This window comes from Theropithecus gelada, chromosome 4, assembly GCF_003255815.1.
Source record: "Theropithecus gelada isolate Dixy chromosome 4, Tgel_1.0, whole genome shotgun sequence".
Lineage (NCBI taxonomy): Eukaryota > Metazoa > Chordata > Mammalia > Primates > Cercopithecidae > Theropithecus > Theropithecus gelada.
In genome coordinates this window covers 143,184,258-143,202,777 of record NC_037671.1, presented here as the reverse complement: position 1 = coordinate 143,202,777, position 18,520 = coordinate 143,184,258, and the positions used below count along the sequence as shown (strand labels likewise).

The 18,520-nt window shown below is 39.6% G+C and overlaps 1 protein-coding gene and 1 pseudogene across 2 annotated transcripts in view; one reads left to right on the top strand and one right to left on the bottom strand.

The window, feature by feature from the left end:
- CEP85L (centrosomal protein 85 like) overlaps positions 1–18,520 on the top strand; it is a 179,471-nt gene that overhangs the window by 45,885 nt on the left and 115,066 nt on the right. The gene's annotated exons all lie outside the window — the stretch shown is intronic.
- On the bottom strand, positions 11,097–12,334 carry LOC112622860 (annotated as a pseudogene).

Here is an 18,520-nt window from a genome sequence, read left to right as displayed (position 1 = left end):
CTTATCTGCAGTTGTGCCTGGTGTGTCCTAGTAACACAAAATTGCTTACTAACCAGGGTTTTCACCAAAAGTAAAAGTTAACATTGTAACATGTAATTGAGACTATTGAAGAAACAGTTCTACATGCAAGGTGTCTAAGGAAAGTAAAATGTAGTTTTGGTAAAAGATTATAAGAAGGCATCGGAATGTGGATTTTTTGCCTAAAGAGTTAGTTATTTTAAGTTAGAATAAAGCTAAAAGTTTGAACAGTTGTGGATGGCGTGAAAAAAATTAAGAGATTCTGTGTGTGAACATATTGACTAAAGTTAAAGGGGTATTATTCAGTTTTTCCGTAAATTAAACATTGGAATGAAAGCATAACAGGTTTTTCTTAGAGCACTAATCTGCTTTTTCACAAAAAAATGTAAATGGTTATAAAAGGTTTATAAGAATCTTACCTTACAGTCAAACTGATTAAGATTGGATAGACATAAAATTTTATTAAGAATTGGGTTTAACATTGATAGGACATTAATATAAAGGTGAAATTTGGCTTATTTGGTGTAAAAGTCATACAGGAAGCATTATTATCAAATATAAAATGGTGTTTTGCTTTCTTTGGACTGTATTTGCACGAATGTGTTACTGGAATATGTTCCAAAGTTATGGGAAACTCCTATAATTCTAATACGACTTAATGTATGTTATTTATAATTGTTATGTGAAATTCTGTATGCCACAAAATTAACCAAATTTCCTTATCAATTGTGGCTTTAATAGTGGCTAGCCTAAAAGTTTTTACTACCCACAGACAATTGTCTTGTTTTAGTCCTCTTTAGAAGGCGGTTTATAATCAACTATGGAACTCTAGCAGGTATTCTTAAGTGCAGGTTTTCTGATAACTTTGGAGATTATGATATCAGAATAATGGAAAAAACTTTCAGAACTCTCAGAGCTAAAATGTTCATAACTATCCAACAGAAGTTAACGACATGGACTAAACTGAAGAAGTCTAGTCTTTTTAACTTTTCTTAAAACATTGCTGATCCTTTGTTTTGTTTTTCAGAGTCAAGAAAACTTCTTTTAAGCTATTTAAAGGTTTTAACAGTTGAGTGTACTCTTGTGAACAAAATTTGGAGCATATTTATTTCTCTCTACCTGATTTCTCCAGAATTTGGAAACTAGTTGTGAGTATTCTTAACTTAGAGCAATATGGTTATTTGCATAGGTGCAATAAGAATCTGTTTTCTTTTGTAACAGGACACAATTGGATAGATTGGTTATTTTACCAAAGCTTTGACTGGAATGGTGTGTTTTCCTTTAAGAAATTAAACTTGACTTATAGAGCCAATTAAAGCCCCTTGGGGAACTGGCCTCATTCCTTGCCTACACAGTCCCTGTAAACAGGGTTTCAGACCTGTGGTAAGTAAAGAATGTCACTTTCTGTCAGGTCCAGGAGCTCCAAGTTAGCTTGGGACCCCAAGAGGAGAAGAATTTACCCAACTTACTGCTATTTGAGGGTACAAACCCAAGGCTGGGCTTGGCTTTAAAAAAGTCTTATCTGGGGCTGGGTGCAGTGGCTCACACCTGTAATCCCAGCACTTTGGGAGGCCAAGGTGGGCAGATCATGAGGTCAGGAGTTCGAGACCAGCCTGGCCAACATTTTTAGTAGAGATGAAACCCCATCTCTACTAAAAATACAAAAAATTAGTTGGGCGTGGTGGTGGGCTCCTGTAATCCCAGCTAATCAGAAGGCTGAGGCAGGAGAATCGTTTGAACACGGGAGGTGAAGGTTGCAGTGAGCTAAGATTGTGCCATTGCACTCCAGCCTGGGTGGCAGTGCTAGACTATATCTCAAAAAACAAAGTCTTATCTGAAATTCCATCTATGGAACAGAGTTCCATCAAGGCCAATTTAAAAAGAGCTTATATCAAAAATAATTATTCTTGCTGCACTTTATACAAATAATCAGGCCAAGTATTATAAAGCAAATCAGTCTTACTATAATTTGTATTTAGTAAAAATGAGAAACTGGAGAGGGAAATACTATGTTTCAAAAACTATGGTACATTTGTTATTAAATTCTAGTCTCAATTGTTTTTAAGTTTGTTTCTGCAATGTAGGCTAACCCTGCTTATTCCTGTGAACCAACCACGTGATCTCTTACTGCTCAGAACAAGTGGGATGGGTAATGTAAAAATCTGAATCAGTATTCTAATTCTGGGCACATTGCGATCAGCTAGCAACCCCATATCAGCTTGGTTTCAACAGTTGTCCAGTTCATGGAAAACTTTCTAATTTGGTTTTCTTGGAATAACTTTACTTATTTTGCTGTATTCTTGTGGAATATGTCGCTGTTATACTGTTCGTCTGGGAATACAGGACAAGCTTACTGAATGTTTTCTTAAACATATTATTTATTCGATCATTGATTTATGCTAGAATAGACTATGTCGATTTGTTTTTTATTTTTGATTATGACTCAGTAATAATATTTTGTTCAAATTTTGCCATTGAGAACTCTTTCAGGTTTGTTCCGGTGACACTTTGACATGGACACCACCCAGCCATCCTTTTGTTTTTTGAGCACTTCCTTACTTTCGGGTGCCACAAAATGCTCCATGTTCATCTTAGTTTCCTACCTTAGCCCTTGAATCAATCATTTCATCAGTGAGCTCTGGTTCTTTTTATTGGAGAAAGGTATTCAGAAACCAAGATCTGGATGCCGGACATACTTGTTATTATTGGGATGCCATTGCTTTTAGGCCCTTTCAGAGGACAGGGCTAGGTTATGCAGGTATGTATACTAGCCTATAATACACATAGATCTAGAACTATTTCTCTGTTTATTCATCAGTATTAGTATTGAGCTAAACAGGAGTTCCTTCTAATGTCTTTGACTCTAATTCAGACAGCAGGATTTATGTTAGCCCTTCTCCCTTGCTTATCTGTAACTTCCCTCTCCAACAGTTAGAAGCCTCCCACCATCTACCGTCCATTTACTTGTTTACTCGGTCCCCAGTATATGTGTATAAACCAGATTCAGAACTGTTAACCTCTATTCCCCTGTATTAGTTTCCTAGGGCTACTGCAACAAATTACCACAAACTAGAGGACTTAAACAACAAAAACATTTTTTTCTCACAGTTTTGGAGACTCTAAGGTTCAAAATGAAGGTGTTGGCAGGGCCATGTTCCCTCTGAAGGCTCTAGAGCAGAATTCTTCCTTGCCTTTTCTAGCTTCAGGTGCTTACTGGCAGTCCTCGGTATATTATTCATTGGCTTGTGGCACCATAACTCCAATCTTTGTCTCCTTCACATGTCCTTCTTCCCTGAGCTTTCTGTCTTTATATCTTTCTCTTTCCTTATAAGGATACCAGTAAGTGGACTTAGGACTCACCCTGTACCAGCATGACCTCATTTTACCTTGGATTACATCTGCAAAGACCCTATTTCCAAATAAGGTCACATTCACAGGTTCTAGGGGTTAAAATTTTAATGTACTTTTATGGAGAACATAATTCAACACACTCTACACACAATATGTGGTTAAATAGAAAAGCATTAAAAAAGTGCTAGAAAGTAATTGAACAAAGTTGAGTTGAGAATAAATCAGAACTGTGTGGAGGTCTTTTTAAAAATGAGTTCTAGCTGTTTGGTCTTATTAATAAACATTAAAATTAACTTTGAGGGAAGAATGATGTGGGGAATGAGGATTGAGAAGTTGAAGAACAGATGCTGTGAGATTTTCTTTAGTGTTATTGTAAAGCTGCTGTAAGCAAATCATATTATTTTTAAACCAGTGTTCCTGTGTCATCACTTATCAAAAATTTACTTGCAGTTGGGGCAAACTCTTTTATTTTTTGAAACTTTGGCTTTGAAACTCTGTAATAATCTTTTTATAGTCAGTTACTTCAACCTCGATACAGTATTATGATATTAACCTGGGTCCAGTAGGGAACTAGCCTTCCTCAGTTTGGCTAAGGAGAGCTTAAAAAATAACTCCCTCTTCTCAGACTAGGCCTCACACGGTATCCAGACTGGGATGCTGCCTTTCTCATGATAATGGCTAGCTGAGGAACTGAAAAACACCTCACTGGAAAGATGACTCTAATCGTTATCTTTTTCATAAGTCTCCAGAAACCCTTTGATCCTGTTGTGTGTTGTTTTATAATTATTCACCTTTTCTATTGCTATTTAGAAAACTGCCTTTTCTTTTTATTCTTTGAATTAATTTAAAACCAATTTAGTTAGCGGTAGCAAATATCCCTGTTTTTCTCACTGAATAATTCATCATGTGTTAAATATAAATTTCTGTAATCTTTTAGAGATGGGAGAGTATGATTTTCACTTTTTCCTTGAATTGGATTGGTGTGAAGATGTTAAAATTTTTGTTACTTTCATTAGTTCTTGCCATTACCTCCAAGCTGAACTTCGACTCTTTTTCTCCAGCAGTTTTTTATTAATGCATGAAACAGTGAGTGATTGCACCGGTATGTTACATAGTTCAGAATACAGAATATTCTAATGGAAAAGAATCCTGAGTTTAAGGCATGATTAGTAGATACTGTTATTTAGAAGCTATTCTACATAGATAAAGCAGTGTCAGAGTTTCAAAATCAAGGGTGTGTTACTCTGTTCTCATGCTGCTATGAAGAACTGCCTGAGACTGGGTAATTTATAAAGAAAAGAGGTTAAATTGACTCAGAGTTCCACGTGGCTGGAGAGGGGAGGCCTTAGGAAACTTAGAATCATGGGGGAAGGTACCTCTTTGCAGGGTGTCAGGAGAGAGAAGTGTTGAGCAAAGAGGGAAAAAATTCCCTTATAAAACCGTCAGATTTCATGAGAACTCACTGTCATGAGAACAGCATGAGAGCAGCTGCTCCCGTGATTAAATTACCTCCCAGCGGTCCCTCCCACGACATGAGGGGATTATGGGAACTACAATTCAAGATGAGATTTGGGTGGGGACACAGCCAAATCATATCAAAGGGCAAATCGTTCTAGGAAAGAAGCATAAAGAATGGTGGATAAAAATAAGATGGAATAGTAAGATTCTGGAAGACGTACAATAAATAACAGGAAATTGAGACTTCTGTGGAAAATGAATTAGAATTGGGGTTTGAGTGATTGGTGCTGGTAATGAATGATACTGGTTGCATTTATTATTGATTGTCTGGAAAGGTACTCTTGTTTTTTTAAAAAAATCAGTTGTATTAAGATATTACCTGAATGTAAGAAATAGTTTTAGCAGACATAATAAAGACTATTTAGAAGGAAAGCCTGCTGTGTTTGTTGATGTAACACTTGGTTCCAATTAGTGTATTCTTTCCTTCCTTAATTCATGTCTTTCTGAAGTTTTCCTGATTTTTACTTTATGGGATCTTTTTGTTCTTATCTGTTGTTTGGTAATTGTGCTTACCAAGTCCTTAGTCTCGTTGTTTTTCGTTGTTGGGTTTGCCTTATAGCTTATCTGTTTATTGTAAAGCACTCAGGAAAATAACCATTGTGGAAGATTACTGAATATTGAGAATAACCTGCATCAGAACATAAGGAATAGGTTGATATTTATAACATAATAGCAACTTGAAAGCATGCTATATATATATCAGATTGTGTTATATCAGTGTCAAGTGGATATGTTTTTTATCCTTTGGTCTTTGATTATATAGTTTTTGGGGGTCATCCATTACACAGGTCTATAAAGTGTTCATTTTGTTTCTCATTTATAAAATTAAACAAATCTATGCTAGCTAAATTCCAAACATTTTAGAATAACCTAAAATACGTTTATCTCCTTTGTATTACAACACCCAGCTGAGACTTACCATGTCACATTATTATATTAATTTCCAAATAATGTACATGAAATTTGTGTATTATCAAATATAATTTTACTTTTAGATTGTATCTACAGCATATTTTAGTTAGCTGTCTTCAACTTTATTACTGTTACTATTTGGCTTGGAGTAAGCATTTCGTCTTGATTGATGAGACAGTGGCGTGAAGTGCTGCATTAATTTGGTTTGTTGTGATAATTTTTAGGTGAAATATGTGAATGCACTTAAATTCTTTTTTAAAAGACTGATTATTGTAAAAACCTCAGTGTACATATTAAATAATGACATGATTTACATGCTACCTGGGAGTTGACCAATACACCTTATAATTTACACACTTATTATACTTCATGCATTATATGTACGACACTGTTAGTTCCTTTCAGGAGATATTTGAGGAGGTGGTTGCCTCTTCTTCCTTTTTAAACTGGAGCTTTTAGAAGGTTTATTCATTTATTCACTTAATATATATTTATTGAATACTTACTGTGTTCCAAGAATGGTAGAATTGCAGGGAGATAAAAATGGTGGAGGAGAGGATTCCATCAGAATCTCAGCAGCAAAGGGATTCTAGTATAGAAAATTATTCTAGACTTACTATTGAGGAATTTTCTTTTAGCCAGGGTATTTTGAGATTTCAAATAATGCTAAATAAGTTGAGACACTAACATTAGCAGCACCACTTTTTAGCTGTTGTAATTTGTTCATGGAGTTTCAAATTCCAGGTTGAAAAATAGATCTATGACAATGAGGATAGATGTGTCTACCAGGCTACCAAATTGTAACATAAGCTACATAGCTGATCCCCAATGTTTTCCTAGGATTTCTTTGCTGAGACCTGGAGGCCATGTAAATAGCTACTGTTGCCACAGATACTAGTTTGAGGAAGTTGTTTTTGAGGTATGCAGCACTTGTTGTACATAGCATAATTTTGCTATGGCACCAGAGTTGAGTGACAGAGGGATTGTAGAGGAAACTGGGAGTATAGGACCTTGAGGCAAATAAAAGAAACTTTTTGCTTAGTCTTGGCTCTGTAACCTTCCTCAGGACAGTCTTTCTCTACTGTATCACATGGCTCCTGATAGGCAGGCTATCAGGCAATTCATTTATCTTTTTCAAAAATTTGAGTTCTTAAATACAGTTTTTAATGTCTGTTTTGGGCTGATTTTAAGCCTACTTACATATTTTATTTAAAAAAGGTACAGATAGTGTTAAGTTTTTTCTTTTGATAATTCCCAACTGCTAATTTGTATTAGAGATAATTTTCTTACCTAATTAACCTATTTTATTTTAAATAGGGGCTGATAAAAATGAACTTCAATTTAATCATATCTTCATTAGTTGGTTGTTTTTACTAAATAGTAGGGCTCTTGAATACTTTAAATTTTGAGGTCATCCTCTGGATATATATCAGAAAGGAAGAAACAAGTTATCATTTGGTACACCGTCTTTACTTTTTTGTGAAAAAACAATGGCCATATAAAGATAAGGACTTGTTTGATTATTTATTTGTTTAGCCAATATTAATTGAATGTCTGTTGCACGGTAAGTACTGTGGTGGGGGTAGCAATTAAATAGATATTTCCCCTAATCATTGTATATATGAAGTCTAGAGGAGAAGACAGTAAATAGTTATGAGCATTATGATAGGCAGAGTACACAGGGTGGTAGGGATAGACAACAGAGGGACATACAGAAGTCCAGGGAATTAGGGAGAAGACTCCTGGCAGAAGTGTTGTTTAGGTTGAGGCTCAAAAAGGTGAGTAGGAACCAGCAAGGCAAAAGGGGTTTGGGAGGAGAGTAGTCTAGGCTGAGAGAATAGCTTGGTCAAAGGCTGGGAAGTAAAAGAATATTGTGAATGATGTGTTGAGGATGGATCACATCCCAGAAAACAAAACTGGAAGCTAGGAGACCTCTTGCTGTGGTAACTTGTTCATAAAAAGAGACAGGGGAAAAAGAAAGCTAGATGATTCCGGAGATGTTTAGGAAATTAAGACCATATATATATATATATATATGTTTTTTTATTTTAACAACTTTATTGAGTTGCACGCCACCCCCCCACCCCTGCCAAATCTCATGTCAAATTGTAATCCCCAGTGTTGGTGGGGCCTGGTGGGAGGTGATTGCATCATGGGGGCAGTTTCTCATGAATGGTTTAGCATCAACCTTCTAGTGCTGTTCTCGTGATAGACTTCTCACAAGAGCAGGTTGTTTTAAAAGTGTGTAGTGCCTCTCGCCTTTCTCTCTTCATCCTACCATGTAAGACACCTACTCCTGCTTTGCCTTTCAATCAAACCTCTTTCTTTTATAAATAACCTAGGCTTGGGTATTTCTTTTTTTCTTTTTTTTAAGTTCCTTTTCAGGTATTGATAGCAGTGCAGTAATGGACTTACACCATACACCCATTTGAAGTGTACAATTCAATGACTTTTAGTATATTCAGAGTCATACATCTATCACCACTGTCAATTTTAGTACATTTTTATTACACCAAAAAGAAATTACATTCCCTTTAGCCATCATCCTTCAAACCCTCTATTTTCCCAGCTGTAGGCAACCACTAATTTTGAGGGACAATATGAAAATTTCCTAGGGGCTCTCTCTCTTTTCCTTGAGCATGTATTTTATTACAATGATTAGGTTTCATTTGTTCATTAGTTTACTTTGCTAAATGGTTTCCTTAAAACAACTCATCTTAATGTAAAATATCTTCTTGTTCTCACCATCTTTTTCTTTTTTTTTCCATAAAATTTCAAACATACACCAAAGTAGAAAGGAAGCAAAGTGTTGAACCCATATGTGTACACACCAAATTTATAGTTATAATACATGACAATCTTATTTCAGCCATTACTTCTGCTCATCTGTATATACCCTTGGTACTATTTTTAAGCAAATAGAGAACTCCCTTTTAACCTTTTGGTAATAATGATACTAACATTTATTGAGCATTTACTATTTACAGGGCATCATGATCATGATAAGAGGTTTGCATAAATTTTTATTTAATTAAAAAATTATATGTGGGTTTAATTATAAACCCATTTTATATATAAGGTAGGTAATATTTCAACCATTCTGTAGCCTGTTCTGCTTTTTATTAACAGTCAGTTCATTGGTGAATAATACTATGTTTTTGCAACTTTGAAACTTTCAGGACTCTGATAATGGATGTTCAAATAACATGACCTCCAGATATCACAGTGGATTATTTGGTCAATTAGCCTTAAAATTAACAAAAATATCGCGCATAAAATTTTGCAATATGTTACACATTATATATAACTTATTTTAAAATTCTTTTATCGTGGAATCCTTTTGAAGTAAAATACAATTATCTCCTTTTTACTGATGAAAAAAAAAGACTTAGAGGATGTTATGTATCCAGGGTTATATAGCTTTTCAAGTGGTGGAGACGAGATTCTCTTAGTCTGTTTGTTTAACCCCAAGCCCTGTTCTTTAACCCATGGTGCTAGATATCTGCACTTGGAAGGCAGAATCCAAAGGGAAAAAAGCCCTGAGAGATGTAGTATAGGATAATATAGGTAACACTAGATTGAGAAACAGGATGCCAGGATTTTATTTTGAGCTCTGTTCTTGGTCAAGTAATTTAACTTCTTTGTACTTTAGTTCTTTATTTATAGATGGTAGTAGGTCAGAGGTTATACAGAGAACTTTTTTGCTTGTGAAATCATAATTTCAAGGCAGTATTCAAAACAGTTTGTTTTATATTCTTTTGTAAATCAAACAACTTTGTTCCTTATCTCTAAATTCTCTTAATTTATGTTATTGCTGAAAATTAAATATTTGAATCACAAATTCTTAAACATGATTTATAATGTCATTATAGCTCTGTTACCGGTGGAGGGTGTCCAGGTTCTTGGTGCTTTGAACAAAGAATTGGACAAAATACACAAAGCAAGGAAAAAATGAAGCAACAAAAGCACAGATTTATTGAAAATGAAAGCACACTCAACAGAAAATGAAAGCAGGAGTGGGCTCAAGCAAGCAACTCAAGGACCTGGTTACAGAGTTTTCTGGGGTTTAAATATCCTCTAGTCTAGTTTCCCATTTTGTTACATGGTGTACACCCTATGTAAATGAAGTAGTGTCCCATGATCAGTCTGATTGGTTGCAGAAAGCTACCAATCAGAGGCTGAAGTGAAGTTACAAAGTTAACACCCTATGCAGACGTGTGATTGGTTGTGGAAAGTGACCGTTCAGAGGCTGAAGTGAAGTTGCAAAATTACACTTCTATGCAAATGAAGACTTGGCCCATGACCAGCCTGAGTGGTTGCAGGAGAGGACCAATCAGAGGTACTTTCAGTTTTTCATCTGCCACACAGAAAGGGCAGGGCAGGTGGAGGGCATTTGCAAAGGGAGCAGTAGCCTCTGATGCTTTTGTTACTTGGGTGTGAAAAGGGGATTTTTAGTTCTAGGAAGTCAGCGTGAATTGGCCTTAGGTTCCCTGCCTCCAGACCTTGTTCTCCTGCCTCAGCTCTAGTAAGTTTGCAGAAATTAAAATTGTTGGAGGCATAGTTTTATGTCTTTATGGACCTCAGTTTTACCTTTAGTATGTATCATTCATTCATTCATTTTTGCCATCATTTTGCTTCTCAGCCTGGTAGAGAGAGTATGATTGCTGGACCCTTAGCCAGCTGAGCTGAACTGAATTGATTTTAGAGATGTGTGATGAACCCATGGACCTGGAAAGGCTCTTGTCACACAATTACGAATGTAGGTGGTATGACTCCGATGACCGGAGGAACACCAGAGTCCTTTGTCTTGCACCGGCTTAAATAAAGCGACACGGACGCATGTGGAGTGCTTTTAAGGAGTAGAGAGAGTTTAATAAGGGGGAAAGGAGGAGGCTGCCCTGTACAGAGATGGAGGGGGTCTCCAAGCTGAGAGGGGGAACTTCGAGTGTGGAAAACAGCTAGTTATATTAGAAGGCTGGAGGAGGCAGTGTCTGATTTGGGGCCCAGGGGATTGGTTTGACCAGGTATGTCATTCATGTAACCCACCAAAAAAAATGGGCCCTCCCACCCTAGCCTTTTAGTATGCAAATGCAGGGGGCTATGATATCCTATACACGTGGGGATATGTGGCAGTGGCCATGATGCTAGGCACTTGTGGTGACAAGAAGTCGAGGCAGGAATTGCCATACTGAATGGACCCAGTTTCAAATGGCTGGCGTTTGCATATCAAAGCTTGCCGGCTCAGCCCTTCGAGCTGTTTTTCTGCTAGGCAATGAACGTTTCTGGAGCTGCTTTAAAAGAAAAAAACCTTGCCAAGGCCCCCTTGTCCTATCTGCTTAAAATAATTCTTTTTTTTTTTTTTAATTTGTAAATGTTTATTAACTGTCAGTGACCGAGATAGGGGAATCAGATGATGGGAGTTTGCAGCAGGCAGTGCACGTTGAATAGGAAACAGAGTGAGGGGAGCTTGCCCAGGACCCATTAGTGGTGGGGAAAAGCAGATGGAGATGCTTATAGTGGTGTTCTGCATGCGCACACGCGTGCATGTGTGTGTGTGTAAATGCAGAGAAAAAAATCTGAAACACCTAGAACTGACCTCAGTAATCACATCTGGGGAGAGGGGAGGGTAGTGCTGTTCTATGCAGAGAATACCTGACAGTATGTGTTTTCTGAGGTAGGTGCATGGATACACAAGCAGAAATATGCATTAACTATGTCTTGTTCATCAATGAAAATGCAAATATCTAACAGGATGGCACACTGTAAGAAAATACAACGAAAATGCTAATACCAAACTCTTGGCACACTATAAGAAAAATGACGCTCAACTTTTTACTGTCGTGAACTCCAGCTTTCACTTGCTATACGCCTGATGGCGAGGGGTTCGCGGCCATGCCCATGCTGGTGAAAGGTCACCAGGTTCGGTTTCTCATCATGGGCATGCATCCTATCCCTGAGGGGAGTTATTCATCATCTTCCTCAGGGTCGCTGATCTCTTTATAAATCATTAGATACTTTCTCTCTTGCAGTCTGTGGATCCAGACATATTCCCCCTTTTCTTGGGTCCAGATGTCTTATTAGACTTCTCAGAGGTACTTTCTTTTCCCGGGGGACACAGCTGTTTCCCATCGCTTCGTGAGCCAGATGCTTCTGGCACTCCCTTCAAATCATTTCCTTCCTCTGCTGGCTTCTTGGGCATCATCTTTGGAAAGTTTCCATGTAGCATGCCGAAAGCCATCTGAGGACGTTCTTCCTGATTCCCACAGTTTTAGTCTGTATCAAAGTCATTCCCTGGAATTCTGCGGTCCATTTATTGTACATGAAAGGTGGGAGGGTGGCCTAGAGACCTAGTTTAGTCATGGTCTCATAGTTTCTCTTCATATACACATAGGTGATTTTCTCTGAGTTCTTCAGCTTTTCCCACTCTTTCTTAGATAAGTATCTGGCAGTATCATTGAAGGCCTTGTTTGTGTCTCTTCTCTGATATCTGAGCATCATCCTTGGGTCTCTTTGCAAAGATGCTGTCTCCGTTCATAGCGTTGGGAGCAGTCTGACCTCGGAGACGAAGCAGCCATGGCGAGGTCGGCAGCAGCAGCGGCAGTGAGGGCAGTGGCCAACTAATTTTTTAATAATTCCTGTAACATTCTCCTCTGAGATGTCACCCTAACTGCTGGTTAGGTGTTTCATTTAAAAGTGCACAGGTACCTCCCACTTCAGCTGTAAGGACATCTAAGGCCCGTGCTCCTACTGAGGCTGAAGAGTCTATAGATTGTGGTTGTGCCTCTATGGCCCCTACAGTTGCTTTCCATCTTCGCTGCATTATAAGAGAGATATTAAGTATTGATCTTTCAAGGAGAGGGAATGCCCATAAACCAGAATATACCTCTGGCTGTAGAATTTCCCATCCATGGTTTTTCTAAGATGAGATTGTCATGTGCATGCCCTCCCCAGTTAAATATCCATATAAGGGCATAGAAATGATAGATCTCTTTGTCCGACGTATTCAAAATGGTACAGTTTCTAGAAAAAGTTAGGCATGTCCCCAGATGATGCTGCCATCTTGGTAGAATTTAAAAATAATAAGTTGGGAACTACTGGAGCTATAGTACAAGTTCTCTTCCAATGCCTTGGGAGGGCTAAGTGTATCCAGGAGCCACAAAGAAAATATAGCCCTGTTCCTTGAAGGGATGGTTCTAAGTTGTGGCTTGTGAGAGACACTGGCAGATTTTTCTTATATCTTAGAAGTTTCCTTTCTTTACGTATAATAGAGGCATCCTTGGGATAAAGATAACCATATTTAGTCATTTACGATGTCATTTGGATTTGACATGCCAAGTGAAAAGGGTCCACCTGACAAATGGAGTTTTGAAAAATTAGAGACGAAATAGGGCCCTGGTGAATATCTCAGATGATTTTTGTGGCAAGGGCTGTCAGTCCAGATGTCTTCAGTTCGCCCAAAGATCTGTAAGCTGCCACTATTAACAAACATCATACAAGGGTCTGGAATTCCATGGGTAGGGTGGAAGTTTGGAAAGACCCATGTGTTATTTTTTACATTATAGTCAAGGTGGTTACTTAGAGCATGCCACTCCCATCGGTACTTCCAACCAGAAGGAGAGGCTAGATTCTGAAAGCCCCCCACTAGGGCTTCTATCCTTGTAGATCACCCTTGTTGCACTCTCCTCAAATCTTTGAACTATCAGCAATTACAAGTGTGATGTTAAAATGTCTGAGATCTCCCAAGTATGATCCTTCCCCACTGCTTTTAAAGCAGAGGGAGGCATTTGCTATTACTCAGTCAACTTTTCCAGGCCTGAGGGTGTGAAGCTTATCTTTGGGAGAAAGTTCTTTGATGCTGGGGCAAAGTGTTCTCCAGGGAAGAGTTAGTCACCCAATTGAAAGTGTTCCCATACCATGTCCCATTTATGCCTGGTAAGTCTTTAAGCGCTAAAGGTAAAGCCAACAAAGGGAATCCTAAGATGCTGAGTTCCAGGTAACTGTAAGTTTCCTTAGTGTCACTGAACTGAGCAAACCACTTAGGACAGACCTGACAATTAGTCTTGTTGTACAAATGGGCCATGGCAGATATTGTAGGAGCTAAATGGTGCAATGTATTACGAAGTCCAGTAAAAAGTCGTAACAGATTTAGTGATAGTAAAACTCTCATGTTTACTTCCTGTTAGTAACCGTTATTCCTGCTGTGAGGTTAATAATTAAGCCAAATGCTGTAGTAATTGAGATTCTCTCTCTGACATTCCACCCTGGGGGTGCTGCAGTATATAGTTCTACTGCAAATAGCAGAGTGAGTATAGCAATTCCTGCAAGGAGTAGTAGTAAACAATTTCCACCAGAAAGAAGTTCTGATATTTGGCTCAAAAGGAGAGGTAGAAATGACAAAATTGTATTTGTTGAGGTAGGGGTGAGACTGAATAAGATGATTAGTTCTCATTCAGTTACTTATCTTTTGTGATTTTCAGCTTAAGATCTGTTTTTTCACATTGCTATTCAGGACGTTCCTCTGGGCTGTCGGGGGTTGCTCCCTCAGCTCTCCAGGCGTTGATTTGAGTGTGATGTATCTATGAGTCGGTTGATTCCTGTACCTTTTATTGTTGGGTGAACTGGAAGAAGAACAGTGTAATTACAGCCCTTCCTAGTTTGGGCTTCGGGAGGGAGAGAGAGAAGGGAGAACCTTTACCAGTACCAAATCTCCCGGGTTAAATAGAGGTGTCCCTGTTTCCTGGGATTGGGCTTTCGCTAATTGTGCTAATTCCTGTTGGAAGTGAGCCAGAGAGGTTACATGCTTAACTAGCTCAGAGGTTTCCCGATCTAATAGAAAATCATTGGTAAGGAAAGGGTGTCCATACAGCATCTCAAAAAGGCGAAGACCTAATTTTGAAGGGGTTTATCTTACTCGTAGTAAGGCCATGGGAGGAAGAGTGACCCAAGGAAGGTGAGTTTCTTGGGACAATTTTCTGAGGTGTCTCTTGATAATATCATTAGTTTTCTCTACCTTTCCTGAGGATTAGGGTCTCCAAGCCCAATGGAGATGATATTCTATGCCTAGTGCTTTTGAGACCCTTTGTGTGACAGCTGCCTTAAATGAGGGCCCATTATCACTTTGTAGGTACTTAGATGAAAGCAGGGAGTTATTTCATTAACTAACACTTTTATTACCTCAGAGGCTTTTTCTGTACAACATGGAAATGCTTCTACCCGCTTAGTGAAGGTATCTACCCATACAGCAGGTATTGAATGCTCTTTGTCTTTGGCATGTGGGTGAAGTTTGTCTGCGACTCCTCCCTTGGGTATCTTTCTGTTCTTTGGGTTTGAGCAGGAAGGAGTCGCCTGTTCAGGGGATTATTTTTAAGACAGACTTCATAAGCATTAACAACTTGCTTGATTGTTTTTAGTAAGTTCTCGCCTAAAAACAATCTCTGGGCATATTGATGAGTTTTATCATTTCCCAAGTGAAAAGCTTGGTGAAGCACTTTAAGGACTTTCCATTGGCTGGAGGCTGGCACGTGGAGTTAGCCGTCTTGCGACTGTAGCCATCCTGAGGGCTGAAATGTATACCATCGAGAATTGGCCCATCCTATTTCTGTGGGTGAGTACTGAGGTTTAATTTCTCTTACGGAGTCTTCCCAGATTAAAGGGGTTTGATTGAAGTGTGTTGTCTTGAGCCTTCCTTGCCGCTGACTTAGCTGCCTGATCAGCTAATCTATTTCCTTTGGCTATCTCATCTGTTCCCGTTTGATGTCTCCTACATTGCATCACTGCTGTTTCTCATGGAAGGAGAACTGAGGATGATAACCTGTGATACTTTATAGGAGATCCATTGGTGGTAAGAAAATGCCTTTCGTTCCAAATGACAGCATAAGCAGGGAGAACCAGGAAGGCATATTTGGAGTTAGTGTAAATATTAGCTACCTTTCCTTTGCTTAATTCAGTTGTTCTTGTAAGAGCGATTAGCTCAGCTAATTGAGCGCTTGTGCCTGGAGGGAGTGACGCACTTTCAGTGATGTCATGTAGAGTGACTACTGTGTATCCTGCCTTACAGATCCCTTGTTCTACAAAAGAGCTCCCATCTGTCAACAGGGTCCAGTCTGGGTTCTCTAGGGGAGTTTCCTTGAGATCTTCCCTGGCTGCATAGGTCTGTACTATGATTTGTTCACAGTCATGCTCAGATTCCCCAGTTTCTTCCTGGTGGAAGGTGGCTGGATTTAGGTGAGAACAAGTCTTTAATTGGGTGTTGGAACCCTTTAACAGCAGGGCCTGATATTTAAGAAGTCTGCTATCTGTTAGCCAAAGGCTCCCCCTAGAGCGCAGTAGTCCTGCCACGTGAGGTGGGGCATAAATAAATCATTTTCCATGGCTAATTTAGAGGCTTCTGGGACCAAAAGAGCCACTGAGGCAATGGCTGGGAGGCATGCTGGCCATCCTTTAGCCACCAACTCAAGTTCCTTACTTAGGCAACCCACACTGGCTGTTGACCTGGGCCTGTGTTAATACTCCCAGGGCCATTCCCTTCTTTTCTCATACATACAGATTGAAGCCCTTCCCTGTAGGAAGGGTGAAAGCTGGTGCCTTAAGCAAGGCTTGCTTCAGCTGGTCAAGGTTTGAGCTTCAGGTTCCCAGGTTAAAAGATAAGTTTTAGCTCCCTGAGTTTCTTTTATGAGGTTATGTAAGTTTCTTTTATGAGGTTATATAATGGACAGGCTATTTCACCACACTCAGGTATCCATAGTCTACAAAGTCCTGTAATGCCCCCAAATCCTCTGAGTTGCTTGAGGGTTTTGGGGAGGGAAAGGAAGAAATAGTCTCAACCCTCTCCTTCCCTAATGCTCTGGTCCCCTCAGACAGCACTAGGCCTAGGTGTACTTCACTGAGGTTTTGCAGAGCTGGGCCTTGGGTTTTGAAACCTTATATTCTCTGTTAGCTAAGAAGTTGAGAAGAGCTTCATTGCCTTCCTGAAAAGCATCCTCCGTTGGGGCACAGAGCAGAATATCATCAACGTATTGCAAGACCTTAACATAAGGATGAGAGAACTCAGAGAGGTCTTGTGACAGTGCCTGTCGAAACAGGTAAGGACTATTTCAAAATCCCTGAGGCAGCACCATCCATGTTAACTGGGCAGTCTGGCCGGAGGGATATTCGAAGGCAAACAGGTATTGAGAGTCAGGGTGTAACGGTGTACAGTAGAAGGCATCCTTTAAATCTAGGACTGTAAACCATTTAGTTCCCTCAGATATTTGAGTTAACAGGGTATAGGGATTAGGGACCACTGGATGAGTTGGAACTACAGCTCCATTAATGAGGCAAAGGTCCTGAACTAGGCTCCATTCCCCATTGGGTTTCTGCGTTCCTAATATTAGGGTGTTGCAGGGGCTGTTACAGGGTTTGAGGAGGCCCTGCATCTTTAGGTTATTAGTAATGGCTTCTAGCCCTTTCCTAGCCTCTGGCCTTTGGGATAATATCTCTGGTTAGGAAAAGAAGATATCCTTAAGATAGATCTGGACTGGCCTAGCAGTTATAGCTCAACCTATTCTTCCTTAAGTTGCCCACACTTCCAAATTAATGTTGGCTTCCATCAGGGGGAGACAGAGTTTGTCCTGGGGCTGTAAAGATGCTGCAGGCGCCCATGCAAGCTAGAATGTATCTACCTAATAAAGGAGTGGGACTTTCAGGCATGATTTAAAAGGCATGTTTAAATAGTAAGTCTCCCCATCTGCAAAAGGGGTTGAGAAAAATATCAGGTTAGTTTTTCCTGATACACCCCTTATGGTAGTGCTCTGGGAAGAGGGGGACCCTGAATTAGAGACGAGGAGAAAGAGACTGGCACAGTATCCAGAAGGAGATCTACCTTCCTTCTTTCAATTTCCAGAATCCCTCAGGGCTCCTGTGTTGTGATGGCAGTCTGAGCCGCTGGAGCTGGGGGTTTAAGCCCTGGGACCCATCAGTCGTACTGGACCATCTGTGAGACTGGTTCTGAACCCACTGACCTCTGCCTCTGGGGGCAGATCCGTCTCCAGTGGTCTCCGCCACAGGCTGGACAGGGTCGAGGTGGCTTCGTCTTGCTGCCTGGGCATTCCTTCTTAAAATGCCCTGACTTGCCACATTGATAACAGCTAGTGGATGCACCTCAGGGATCCTGAACTTTACAAGCTTGCGACGCTACTACTAGAGCCTCTGTTCTTCACTTGTATTTCCTCTCCTTTTCTTGGACCTCCTCCTGATCCCTATTGTAAAAGACTGAAGTGGTTATTCTCAGGAGGTTCTCTAGGGTGCTATCTGGTCCTATAGCTTGTTTCTATAGTTTCTTTCCAATATTGGGAGCTGACTGTGTAATAAACTTGTCCTTCAGGATTAACTGTCTCTCAACTGAATCAGGATAAAGAGGTGTGTTTTATTAGTGCCTCTCCTTAGCCTTTCCATAAAGGCTGTGGGATTCTCATCTGGTTTTGATCTATCATAGATAGAGTAATCGAGAGGTTTGGCCCTGGTCTTCCAGAGGCTCTCTAATATAGACCTTAAGAAGTGCTTCCTTTTCCATTGATTTCCTGAGTTATTGGAGTTCCAATCAGGGTTATCTGCCGGAACTGCTTCCCTTCCTAGTGGGAATGGAGTTTCCACTTATTCCTTACTTTCCTTGTCTCCTCTTTTTCTCCTTGGTCTGCTATAGGAGGCATGTTGCTCATATGCATATTTTTCTGCTGCCTGTGGA